Source organism: Phascolarctos cinereus, unplaced genomic scaffold, assembly GCF_003287225.1.
Source record: "Phascolarctos cinereus isolate Bilbo 61053 unplaced genomic scaffold, phaCin_HiC Scaffold_1;HRSCAF=81, whole genome shotgun sequence".
Classification (NCBI taxonomy): domain Eukaryota; kingdom Metazoa; phylum Chordata; class Mammalia; order Diprotodontia; family Phascolarctidae; genus Phascolarctos; species Phascolarctos cinereus.
The window spans coordinates 195,277,552-195,291,835 of NW_027555514.1; the positions used below are offsets into that span (position 1 = coordinate 195,277,552).

The window sequence follows — 14,284 nt, forward strand, 5'->3', positions numbered from 1 at the left end:
AAAAACTTTGTTTCCAGCTTGCTCTTACTACTGTGCTTCATAGTTTCATTTTACCTCATGATAAACACCTCCGCATCTCATATCTCAAACTCAGTGAGCCCTAGGAACAGCTTCATAGAGGGGCTTCTCTGTACCATTTAAATGAGCCATGACAAGCCTGGGAAAGTAATGGACTGCTGAAAAGTACACCAGGTGGTAAAAGAGCTTGTTCAGGGCAGTAATTGCTCAACCCATTAAAGTTGAAGAAGGAATGAATGGAAATGGGTTCTTATAGCTCCTGGCTTTCTGGAAAGATGGTCATATAGGGCTTTTGTATCCTCACTACTCTACTTGAGGTTGTGTTTCATTTTTTTTCCTCTGTTTTCTTTGCATTTTTGTGTTTCCAATTATTTTAAGATCAGCTAGAAAGAAGATAAATTACTGGAATTAGATTTTTTTTTTTTGCCACTGACTTGGAAAAATAACAAAGTGTTTGCCTTGTTAGAAATCAATTCTGTATTATGATTTAATCTGATGAAAAATTATGTAAATTATTACAAGTGAGTTGAGAGAAGCCTCATGTCTTAGCTTGAAATGTTCATATCCTAATCAGGTCTATACTACTTAGTAGTCAGTTTTCATTTAATTTTATTTTGTTTATTAGATTATTAAATACTTCTTGGAAATTATCTTGAAAAATTCCATTTGTTAAAAGCATCTAATTATATAAGCATCACATACAAACTATTAGATACATACCTACCATTGAAATATTTTCTCAGGATGCTGATAGTTAGAAGTTTTAACTTGGTACTATTTGGGGGAAAATGCTCAGTTCTTCCCTGATGCTGCTCCATGTACCAATAGTCTCAAGAGCAGGTTCAGTCTAAGAGACAATTTATAACATGGGTGAGTTCATTAGTGACGCATCTCTTTTATCACTCAGTATTTTGAGAAAACTCAGCTACTGTCAGTCAGGCTATATAGATTGATTGCCCTAAAAAAAGGAAATAAATCAGTCCTTTCCTTTATCCTCCCCAAACATAGCTAATCAAGTCACTTAATGTTTATTATCAAGAGACTGAAGGGGCAATTGATTTTGATTGATGTTGAAAAAAAATTGTTCTTTATGATATGAGCTTGAGGTGGCCCAGCCTATATTCTCATCTACCATTCTTTTTCCCTCTTTTTTCTATAAATCAATCTTTGATCTCCATAGAATTCTTTAATATTTTTATACTTGCAGAGGCTGAAATCAGAATCATTCTGTGGATGGCTTAGATTTTATATATTACTTTTTGAGAAAAGAGAATATATATTCCTTTTTTTTAATCTTTTTTTTAGTGAACAACAATTTATTTTCAGTTCCATCCAGCTCCCTATCCATCCTTTGTAAAACCAAACCAAACCGTTGTAACCAATATGCATAGTCAAGCAAAATTCACTCCCATATTGACCATGTCCAAAAAATTACTTCCTCTCCCCAAACTCAAAATCCTCAAATCCTGCATTTTCAAAGCAATATCAGCATAGCAAGCTTCATTGTTATGTACTCTACCATCCTTACTTTTTCACTTTCCAAAGCATAACAGAACAGGATCCTATTTCATACTAATAACCACCAAACCCTTGTTTTCATTTTAAAACGTATGAAATTTCCAGTGCCATTTATAAAGCCATTTTCTTCTATAATAGAGCATCTCCTGGTAGCCAATACCAGTCCTAATAGTGAGTCTGTCTCTACTATGGGCTTATTTTAATAAATCTATAATTTCTTTATTTGGGATTTGACTTAAAATACATTGAGAAATTTTGGTTTTCAGTTGCAGTCATAAGAATGTGAAGTCCACTATTTCCTTCTGTGCACATTTCGTCATTTTAAGACAAATTATTAAAATAGTGGCTTGAGAATTGCTTTGGAAATAACTAAGTATTTCTGAAATTTGGGCTAATAGTTCCAAGGGAAGATACTATGTTGCACTGTATTATATTCACACAATGTTATGTGAACAGTAATATCTTTAAATCCCATCTGGACACCAACAGAAAATATCCATTACAAAACATTCTCCTATGCATATGTTTTGTAGTATTTTTTTTTTGCAAAAATGAGTGTTATACTTTGGCAAAGGCTTTTTCTGTAGTTATTGATAGAATCATGTGTCTGTGGATACTTTTGTTTTAACTATGATTGATTATGTTGATTTCCTGATGTTGAATCTTCCTTGCCATCCTTATTAGAAATTTAGCTAGATAACAGTGCGTTTTGGGGGGACAAATTACAAGAGTTTTTTGGTTTTTGCCAGGATTTTATTTGAAGTTTTCAAATCAGTATGCATTAATGATATTAATTCTCTGCTGGTTCTCATTCTCATTTCTTGCTTTAGGTATTAACACTGTATTTGGTTCATAGAAGAAAATTTTTGTTACAGAATGCATCAGAGCAGGGAGAGACTGAAATAAAGAAGATTGTCAGTAATGCATATAAAAATCATTTACACTACACTGATAGCTGTGGAAATTGGGCATTCAATAATTATTTATTACACACTTACATGTAAGGCACTGATGGAGTTAGGAGTCTTCCTTTTTCACTGAATTGGGGAAAGGCTAATAAAAGTACTCACATTAATCTTTTTTTTTCTCAGCTTCTTTCCAGGACCCAAGAAGTACTCTTTCAGCTCTGTTATACTTTCCCCAAACCATTTCATAGAAGGAAACTTCTAAAGAGATGTCATTACTATGATACATAAATAGCTAAGCATCTATACCAGCTATAATCCAGGCATTTTCCCATGTTCTTGCTATCCTACCAGATGTCATTGTTAATACTCTGATTTTCATATTTAAAAATGATACGTCACTGGTTGAAAGGACTCATTCTGAACGTTTATGTTTTGTTGTATAAGACTTTGATTTGGGGTGAATATTCCTGATGATATTCAGATCATGGTTTAAAATATTATAGAATAATACAAGAATGAAACTCAGGGATAATCTAGTCCAACTCTCTCATTGACTTAACCAGTGACTGAAATAACTCCTGTTAGATGGACAACCAGCAAAGACATGTATTTGCCTCCCTTACTTGATTCTCCTCTTGATTCCTCTGTTCCTCAGTGGGGAATTAAGGGTTCAGAAGTTAGGCCTGTATAAAATGAGTGTGGTGTTGGTAAAGAACTAGTGGAAAGACTTAAAGAATAAGAAAAGAAACCAAAACACCTCCAAATACACCTAAGTATTTTAGAGTAAGATAATCCCAGGATCAAACTCTAGAAGAAAAGAATTTCGCAATAACTACAACTAAAACTCCAGAAAAGGACTGACCGTGAGGCTTGTTGAGTGAAAGTAAGTGGCCAGAACTGAAATCCCTCCTGGGACATTGCACAGAGAGGCCTGAGAAGCTTTGAATATGGAGCAGATGGTTCTCGTCTCCGCTGCCTATGATCATTTTCCTCAAAGTTGCCTCCACTGACTGTCTTTAATCCCAGGCTTGCTCCCTGGTCAGTGTGGTGTCTCCTACTGGAATCTATCATAATCTTTTTAAATGGTATCAGCCTTGGTACTCACACCTCATCAGTACCCTCAGATCCCTTTACTCCTCTGATTAGAGGCTTTGGGACAGAGCAAAGAAGATAGATGTTCTCATACCAACCATCTCTTCATTTTTTACCAACTGCACTCCTTTGCACTGGATGCTACGCTGAGTACCTTCCCTCCTCTCCCACTTCCCCACTTCCAAATTCCTCCCTGCTCCCCCACCCCCCACCTCCCAGTATTGCTCCTTCAGATTAGGAACTGTTTTTTATATTTATATCCCTAGCTCTTAGCACAGTGCCTGGTACATAGTAGGCACTTAATAAATGTTTATTTCCTGATTAATGTGTTGGAATGCCCAATAAGACAATTGAAGGAAGAGATAGGTTTAGAATACAGTTATCCTTTCCACATTTCCAGGGTTAGGGGTGCGGCACCCCCACAATCTGGAAAATCCATGTGAAATTTTTTGGCCCTCCCTTCGTACCAGAGAAGAAGTCTAAATTAGGGTATTAAAAGATAAAATATGTTGATATTATATAATACTATACACTATATCTTATTCATTTCTGAGTTTCTAAACTTTTTCTGTGTCATCTGCTGCTGGCTTTCACATGTCATCTGAGGTTTCTGCAAAACTCCTCCAAAATTCCCATTTAATTTCTTATGGTAATCCATGATATAATCAGAACAGCAATAGGGAAAGTCGCAATGTGGAAGGTTTAACCGTAAATAGTTCAGAGATTAGTTGGGAAACCTCAGTTGAGTTTTAGACACTTTGAAGGAAAAAGATACAATAAACGTGGCTTAGAGATTCAAAAGATAGAATAACAATAAGGTATGAGGTAAGGGTTTTTTACATTTTATTTTATTTATTTTTTTTGGCTAGGCAGTGGGGTTAAGTAACTTGCTCAGGGTCACACAGCTAATAAGTGTTATGTGTCTGAAGTCGGATTTGAACTCAGATCCTCCTGAATCCAGGGCTGGTGCTCTACCCACTGCGCCACCTAGCTGCCCCTATAGAATAACAATTAAAAAAAAATTAGAGGAACGTCAACTGATAGCAAAACTGGAAGACCAGGTGAGATATCTACTGTCAAAAACTAGTGAGCAGGAAAATAGGAGACAGAGAAATAATATAACCATATTCTGGTACCCAAAAAACCGTAAGGAAACATAAACCTGAATATCCTATTGTAAAAAAATGACAAAAAGAAAACAACCCAGATTACTGGAACAAAAGGGCAAAATGTAGATACTCTTTAGGGCACCACTAGGATGGTACCATGAGGTATAATATGCCCCTGTCACAAAGACTTAGAGTCAAACAAAGCAAATTTCTACATTGGTCATGTGTGCACGTCCAAAAAAAAGTCTAATCAAAAATGTCTAATGTTGCATGGTAAGTATTTCACTGTCTATCAGGAGGTAGGTAGCATATTTCATCATTAGTCCTCTGGAATTGTGCTTAGTCATTACACTGATCAGAGTTCCTAATTCTTTATAAGTTGTTTGTCTTTACCATATTCCATATTGTTGTCTTTATTGTTCTTTCTGGTTCTGTTCATTTCACCTTACATCAGTTTATACGTGTCTTCCCAGATTTCTCTGAAACCCTCATGGTTTCTTTTTTTTAAATTTTTTTGCTTGCAAATATTTTTATTTAAATGCAATTTTTGAGGATGGTGGTTTTTAGATCTTATTGAAGGCAGCAACATTCATGGATTGCACATAGTCTTCAAAGGCAGTTATCTGTTCCTCTAGCATATCTGTCTCAACTTTATCATCTTCAACTACACACTGTATCTGAAGCTTCTGGATGCCGTATCCTACTGGAACTAATTTAGAAGATCCCCAGACCAAGCCATCTGCCTGAATGCTTCTGACACCTTCCTCCAATTTTGCCATATCTGTCTCATCAGGCCAAGGTTTTACATCCAGCAAGATAGAAGACTTGGCAGCAATTGCAGGTTTTTTTGATTTCTTTGATTCATACTGAGCAAGGCGTTCTTCTCTTAGCCTCTTTGCTTCCTCACTTTCCTCCTCCTCATCAGACCCAAACAGATCAATGTCATCATCATCTTTGCTCTCTGTAGCTCCATCACTTCCTGTGGTATCTTCTACATCAGCAGACCCATATTTGCCCAAAGCCTTCTTTATTCCAGGCAAGCTTGCCTTCTGCTTCTCATAGGATTTAATGTGGTTATACCAAAGAAGAGCATGGTACAAGTCGGCAGGTGGTGGGCCTGAGACAGCTTCAAATACTGCAATGTCAGCCTGGGATGGCCCATACCCCTCGATGTAGCTCTTGTTTGCCAGGAAGTCGTTGAGGTGCTGCAGGCCCGCAGGTGTCTTGAGATCTCTGAAGCCCATGGTAGTGGTGGGAGGAACCGGGAAGAGGCAGCGGTGGCGATAGAGAAACTGAGTGCAGGGCAGGAAAGGAGTGCTAGTGCTGGCCGCCAACTGAAAAAAGGAAACCCTCATAGTTTCTTATAGCACAATAGTATTCCATCACATTTATATTACCAGTCATGACTTGTTCAGTCATTCCCTAATTAATGGGCACCCCCTTAGATTCTCATACTTTATTACCTCAAAAAGAGCTATAAATATATTTGTACATCCTTACAGTTTATTTTGCTTAGAACTGATTGCTCCATTACTATGCCATCCGTCTAAATCCCCCTTCTCCTTTTTCCCCTTTCCCTCCTATTTCCCTGTTGAAATATATTTTTTCTACCCAACAATATGTTTGTATTCTTCCCTTCTTTCACCTGTCAGCTGCTTCCTCCTTGTTTACTTCATGTGTTTTTGTTCTGTCATTTCAGTAATGTACAACTCTCTGTGACCCCATTTGGGATTTTCTTGGGAAAGATACTGGAGTGGTTTGCCATTTCCTTCTCCAGCTCATTTTACACATGAAAAACTGAGGTAAACAAGGTTATACAGCTAGTGTCCGAGACCAGATTTGAACTCAAGTCTTCTTGACTCCAGACCTGGCCTTCTATCCACCTAGCTGCCCTTACATCTTGCATGATTATTTGAGATTATATTCCTTTTTTTTAATGTGTATATAAATTTATTTATTTTTAGTTTTCAACATTCACTTCCACAAGTTTTTGAGTTCAAAATTTTCACCCCATCTCCCCCTTCCCCCCACCCCAAGATGTCATGCATTCTGAATATCCCTTCCCCTAGTCTGTCCTCTCTTCTATCTCTCTCCCCTTCTCTTATCCCCTTCCCCTTCTATTTTCCTGTAGGGCAGGATAGACTTCTGTACCCCCTTTCTTGTATTTCTTATTTCCCAGTAGCATGTGAAAACATTTTTTTAAACATGTTTTTAAAACTTTAGGTTTCAAATTTTCTCTCTTCCTCCCTCCCCACCCACCCTCATTGAAAAGGCAAGCAACTCAATATAGGTTGTACATGTGCAGTTATGCAAAACACGTCCATAGTAGACATGTTGTGAAAAACTAACTCTATTTCCCTTAATCCTATCCTGCCCTCCCATTTATTCTATTCTTTCTTTTGACCCTGTCCCTCCTCAGAAGTATTTACTTCTGATTACCCCCTTTCCCAATCTGCCCTCCTTCTATCATCCCCCTGCTCTCTTGTCCCCTTCTCCCCCTATTTTCCTGTAGGGTAAGACAGATTTCTGCACCCAATTGAATGTGTATGTTATTCCCTCCTTAAGCCAAATCCTATGAGAATAAGATTCACTCATTCCCTCTCACCTTCCCCTTTCCCCTCCACTGTAAGAGACTTTTCTTTTTGTTTTTTTTTGTGAGATAATTTACCCCATTCTACCTCTCCCTTTCTTCTTCTCCAGTATAATCCTCTCTCATCCCTTAATTTTATTCTCCAGATATGACCCCTTAATCTTCAACTCACCCTGTGCCCTCTATCTATCTATCTACATATACATACATATAATTTTTTTCCTCCAACTACCCTATACTGACAAAGGTCTCATGAGTTATAAATATCATCTTTCCATGCAGGAATGTAAACAGTTCAATCTTAATAAGTCTCTTATGATTTCTCTTTCCTGTTTACCTCTTCATGTTCCACTTGAGTCCTGTATTTGAAAGTCAAATTTTCTATTCAGCTCTGGTCTTTTCATCAAGAATGCTTGAAAGTCCTCTATTTCACTGAATGACCATTTTTTCCCCTGAAGGATTATACTCAGTTTTGCTGGGTAGGTGATTCTTGGTTGTAATCCTATCTTCTTTGCCCTCCAGAATATTATATTCCATGCCCTGCGGTCCTTTAATGTAGAACCTGCTAAATCTTGTGTTATCCTGATTGTGTTTCCACAGTACTTGAATGTTTCCTTCTGGCAGCTTGTAATATTTTCTCCTTGACCTGGGAACTCTGGAATTTGGCTACATATTCCTAGGAGTTTTCCTTTGGGATCTCTTTCAGGAGGAGATCTGTGGATTCTTTCAATTTCTATTTTGCCCTCTGGTTCTAAAATATCAGGGCAGTTTTCCTTGATAATTTCTTGAAAGATGATGTCTAGGCTCTTTCAGATAGTCTAATAATTTTTAAATTCTCTCTCCTGGATCTATTTTCCAGGTCAGTTGTTTTTCCAATGAGATATTTCACATTGTTTTCTAATTTTTCATTCTTTTGGATTTGTTCTACTGTGTCGTGATTTCTCATAAAGTCACTATTTTCCAATTGCTCTATTCTAATTTTTAAGGAAGTATTTTCTTCAGTAATCTTTTGGACTTCCTTTTCCATTTGGCCAATTTTGCTTTTTCTCCTCATTGGCTTTTTGAACCTCTTTTGCCATTTGGGTTAGGCTATTTTTTAAGGTGTTATTTTCTTCAGTATTTTTTTGGGTCTCCTTTAGCAAGCTGTTGACTTGTTTTTCATGATTTTCTTGCATCACTCTCAGTTTTTCCTCTACTTCCCTTACTTGCTTCTCAAAATCCCTTTTGAGCTCTTCCAAGGCCTGGGACTGATTTGTATTTTTCTTGGAGGCTTTGGATGTAGGAGCTTTGACTTTGTTGTCTTCTTCTGGTTGTATATTTTGATCTTCTTTTTCACCAAAGTGAGATTCTATGTCTGACTCTTTTTGCACTGTTTGCTCATGATCCTGGCCAATTACTTGAGTTTTAAACTCTTTGTTAAGGTACGAATCTGCTTCCAATGTGGAGAATGTACTGTCCCAAGCTTCAGGGGGTTTGTACAGCTGTTTTCAGAGATACTTGTAGGGACCTGTAAATTTTCAGTTCTTCCAAGGTGGTATGATAAGGGTAGAGGTGTTTACTCCTTTCCTGGCCTGCGACTACAAGTAGGTCCTTTCTGTCCTGTAACTCTGAGGAGGGGTTTCTCTCCACAGCCACTACAAGCTCTACCGTGCAAGGGCTCCTCCTCACCCCAGCACCACTGCCCAGAACTGTGGCCTAGATCCAAACATGGGCAAAGCAAGAGATTCCTGCCTCAGCACTGGCAAAAAGATCCCTGCAATCCCTCTCTGATCAGCCACTGGATTCCCCCTCAGTGTGTGGGCTGGAAGCTCGGGAAGCAGCTGCCCCTCCCCAGGGCCACGCTCTTGGGGAATGGAGCTGAAACCCTGCCTTCCTTTCTCAGCACTGACTGAAACAGACTTTTCCCACTGACCTTCTGAGTTGTCTTTGGCATTGGTGGATTGAAGAGTCTGGAAACCTCCACAGCTGCCCGAGATTCAGTCCTCTGAGGTCTGCTCCAGGTTCGCTGAGGCCTGCGCGCCCACGCTGCAGCCTGCATACCCACGCCTTGCTGCGCTCCCAACCCGGCGCGATACACCTTTCTGATCAATCATCCAGGTTGTCTTGGGCTGGAAATGTGTTTCACTCTGTCTTTGTGTGGGTTCTGCTGCTTCAGAATTTATTTAGAGCCATTTTTTATGAGTGTTTGGAGGGGTTTGGAGGAGAGTTCAAGCAAGTCACTGCTTTCACTCCACCATCTTGGCTCCCGAGATTATATTCCTTAACATTCCTTCTCCCACCCCCCACCCCCATTGTATTATTCTTTCCCTCCTTTTCCATTCTTCTTTTAAGACCATCAAGATATAACAGATCCATCCCAGGCCTAGTCTATTTACATTCCTTTATGATAAAGTTCAAAGGGCCACTTGTATCATCTCCCCACATTAGAAAATAAGCAGTTTATCCTTGTTTAGTTCTTTTCATTATTAGTTCATGTTTGTTTATGGTTAGGATTATATGATTAGTTTTGCCGGGTAAGTTATTCTTGGCTGAAAGCCTATGTATCCTTTGCCTTCTGAACTATGGTATTCCAAGCTCTCTTCTCCTTTATAGCAGTGATTGCTAAATTGGGAATGATCCTGACCTGACCCTTCATTTCTTTAATTCTTTCCTTCTAGCTGCTTTCAGTGTTTTTTCTTTGGCCTAGAAGCTCTGGATTTGGTTTGTAACATACCTTGGAGTTTTCATTTGGGAATTTCTTTCAAGATGTAACTGGTGGATCCCTTTTATTTCCACTGTGCCCTCTGATGCAGAGAAATCTGGCAGTTTTGTTTTAAGATTTCTTGAAATACGACCTCTAAGCTCTTGTGTTCAAGAGAGTACAGTGATTCTTAATTTTTTTTTCTCTGATCTGTTTGTTAGATCAGCTGTTTTTGCTAGAAGATACCTTATTTTTCTTCTGGATTTTTAAAAATTTTTTGACCTTTTAAAAATATTTCTTGTTTCATAGAGTCATTGGTTTCTATTTGATTCATTCTTATTTTCAAGGAGTTTTGTACCTCTTATGCCAAGGTATAAATTGGACCCTTTCCAATTCTTTTTTCCATAGCTTTCATTTCTTTTTCATTTTTTCCTCTCATTTCGTTGATAAAAATATTTTTAACTCTTTTTAAAAAAATTTTTCCTTCATTTCTTCCAGGAATTCTAGTGGAATTTGTGTCCAAGCTGTGTGTTTCTCTGAGGCTTTGCTTGTAGATATTTTGGAATCATTCTCATCTTCTGTCTGTATCTTGAGTGTCTTTGTAACTATAATAACTTTTTATTGTGATACTATCTTTTTGCTCATTCTTCCAGCCTACTTCCTGACTTTGGACTTCATGTTAGGGCCTATCTTTGTACTCATGGTGGAGAACTTTAGTGCTCTGGCATAATTTTGCTCATCCTTGGATCTGTGACTGGGAACTGGATAGTGTCAGTTCATACCTGTCTCTCTGATGGTGCCCCATAAAGGTCTAGGACTCTTTTGCCTTGTTCTCAGCCACTCCCTGGTTGCTGGAATATTCTGTATGCTACACCAGGCCACAGTGTCCACAGACGTCCCATGTCTCCCTATGCCTACGTGAACTGGAAAAATGACTCATCGTTACTTTTTCTTAGATTTCCCTATCAGAAGTGTATCTGTTGCATTTTCTAGATCTGTTTGGATGGGTGGGGTTTTTTCTGTGTATGGGAGTTTTGGGGGGGAACTCGCTGTACTACTTCTTCCTGCTCTGCCATCTTCCCTTCATCTCAGGAATCTTTGTTCTTAGTCTCCCACTGAACATTTTGCTTCAGTTTTCACCATGAATACCATAAAATTGGGACTATGGGCTTTGGTGATAGAATTCTAAAAATTAAATAGGTGTGTAGATTTATTATGTCATAATACCGTGGATCTAGAGGTACTTTTTCAACTCTTCTAGGTATTCTTTTATATTGGTTTAAGTTTTTTTCTTTTAGGAAGAAGTGAAAAAGTCTATGCTTTTCTTAATTTCCCATTTTCCAGAGTCAGTGATAAACTTTTGGAAGTGCTGAAATCATAGGCAGTTTTGAACTTTAATCTATCATATGTTAAAATTGCCTATGTAAGTTTGAGTTTATAGGGAAAAAATCATATGTTGAAAATGTTTAAAAAGTCTTATGTGTTGACTTTAAAAAAAATTTTGTTTTTTTGGTTGTTTTGTCTGTGATCCAGAAGCACAGTCCATGTCTCTGTATCTGGCCAAATTACCTTGTGTGGGAAACAAAGATAGTAATGATGTGCAGCTGATAATTCCAATTAGAATCATGATTTTGTAATAGTAGCATGTATAGAAGTAATTATTGAATTACTGGATATGAGTAAAAATGAAAAGCATATGTAACATTTGTGCCTTTGCCTGCAGAAATAGTCTTGATTTTTGGACTAAAATTTTATGAGTTTTATGGCAAATGAAGCATGAAACAAATCTCCAAGTGTATAATGGCTCAAGCACAGTGGTACAGTGTTTGCTTTCCAATTGCCAGACCTTGGAATTTTAGCAAAGTTAACAGATTAAATAAAATAGGAATTAATCACAGCTATATTAAAATAAAACTCAGTCATTAATCCTCTTCTTGGTTACAATACAGTAATGATGTAATTATTTAATAGACACTAGAGAGAGGGCATTTTATATATCATAAGAGAAAATCTTTGGAGCCAAAACAAAGTAGCAGTTTATGCAAAACTGCAAATGAATCAGTGGAACAATGGAAATGATGTTGGCTTTGGGCTGCCAAACATGTGGAAATCTTAATGGGATCTTCTGCTGAGGGTAAGTTATGGGTCATTGCCAGCAGCTGAGAACCTTTTGGTTGATGTTGGTCCTGAAAGCCTATTTCTGCAAGGTTTGGCTTCAAAAACACCAACTGCTGTAGCCCTCAGTTCTTTCCAAGTTCAGAAAAGGAAGAAGTATAGATAAACTTATTATCTCTGGTAGATAATAACTGGCAAAGACTAAAACTGTCCCCCAAAAACCTACAAGGATAGGAACTTTAAAATAATTTTCTTTCATCTCACCAATTTTCAGATTCGTTGATAATTGCTTTATGATGGATATCCCAGCTTTCTGCTGCTATCATACTCTAGAGTAGCGATTTTTTTTTCATTTTTTATTTCCTATGGTCATATAAATATCAGTATTATTGCCTTTTTTTGCTATAGTTGGGTATAATATCACTAAATGTTAGGATTAAGATATCTAAGGTGATGGCCTCAGGGATTCATTTTTCATTTGCCGTTATAATCCTGTTACCTATAGTTGTATGGCTTTTGGTACCATAAGGGTAGTGCTTTTCACTTTATCTACTTTTCCTTGTTTTTTTTGTTTGCTTGCTTTTTTGTTTTGGAGGTAATATAACAAAACAGTTTTTAAAGAAGATAAAAAAATCAATGAGTCTGATAGATACGTTGACAAAGCTGTGAGAGGTATATGATCTACTCTTCTAAATTTTTCATAGTGTGATCTTTAGTATTAAGGGCATGCATCCAGTTAAAATGTATTATGTCATATGTCATATGATCTTGGTCTAAACCTAATTTTCTGGCAGACTGCTTTCCAATTTTCCCAACAGTTTTGTATCATATAGGGAGTTTTTCCTAAGTAATTTATGATTTCATATTTATTGAGTTCTGTTGTTTATATTTTCTCACTTATCCCTTCCATTGATCTACCCCCTTTTTGTTTTCAACCAATTTGAGATGATTTTGATGACTGCCGCTTTACAATATAGTTTGAGGTCTGAAAGTGTCATTCCCCCTTTTTCTCTTTTCATTATTTCCTTTAATATTCTAGATCTCTAATTTCTCCAACTGAATTTTGTTATTATTAAGTCATTTAAAACATCTTATTAATAATTTAATTAGTACAGCATTAACACTATAAATTAATTTTTATAATATTGTCATTTTTATATTTTGGCATGGCCCAGCAATGAGCATTGAATATTCTTCCAGCTATTTAGTTCTACTGTAAGAAACATTTTGTAATTGAAACTATGTGAGTGTTTTGTGTGCTTTGATAGATAGATCCTGGATATTTTATGTATCTTTTAGTTATTTTGTATAGAAGTCTCTATAATCAGTTTTTCAAAGTAATGATTGGTCACTGAGTTGATGAGAGTTCTAAAATCTTTCATAGGTTTATTTCCCCTCAAATACTGTACCTTTCAGTTCATCAGCTCCCTAAATTCCCATGATCAGTAGTTTTAATTTTTCTCAGTCATTCACAGTGATGTTCTTGCTTTCTTTTCTTCATCTTCTCACTGTTGAACTATACATTGATTACATAGATTACATAGATTATACAGTGATTATTGTCTTGTGTCCTATTGCTGTTCATGACCTTCTAATCATCAATCCTGGATTCTCCTCACCTTCTCCCTTCTCTGCTTCTGTTCCCTAGACCAGTGCTTCTTAATCTGTGGGTCACGACCATATAGGGTTACAAGCCACAGTTTAAGAAGTGATGAAGGAGTCATGAGTGGAAAAAGTTTAAGAAGCCCTGCCCTGGACAACGCCACTGGAAGAAGTCTGCCACAGATTCATGTTATCTAATTTTACCTGGATCCTTACTCTTACCTGTTTTTCCTTAATTGGTGCTCAGTCACAGCCCCACCAGTGGCAGTTTCAAAACTTCTAAATTAACAGTGGTTCCCTATTTGTTGTTGTTGTTCATTTATATCCAGCTCTTCATTATCTTATGGACCACAGCACACCAGACCCTTCTATCCCCCAAATGTCTTTGGAAGTCTGTCCAAGTTCATGTTTTTTGTTTCCGTGATACTGTGTATCTATCTCAGTCTCTGCTATTCTCTTTCCCTTTTTTTTTTTTAAAGGCAGTTGGGGTTAAGTGAGTTGCCCCGGGTCAGACAGCTAGTAAGTGTCAAGTGTTTGATTTGAGGCCAAGTTTGAACTCAGTCTTCCTGATTTCAGGGCCAGTGCTCTATCCACTGTGCCACCTAGCTGGCCCCTTTTTTCCTTTTGACTTCAGTCTTTCCCATCATCAGAG

General features: G+C 37.4%; 1 protein-coding gene and 1 pseudogene across 10 annotated transcripts in view; one reads left to right on the forward strand and one right to left on the reverse strand.

Annotated features, from left to right (window-relative positions):
• Positions 1–14,284, forward strand: part of ERC1 (ELKS/RAB6-interacting/CAST family member 1) — a 342,335-nt gene that overhangs the window by 195,017 nt on the left and 133,034 nt on the right. The gene's annotated exons all lie outside the window — the stretch shown is intronic.
• LOC110218656 (elongation factor 1-beta pseudogene) lies at positions 5,161–5,889 on the reverse strand (annotated as a pseudogene).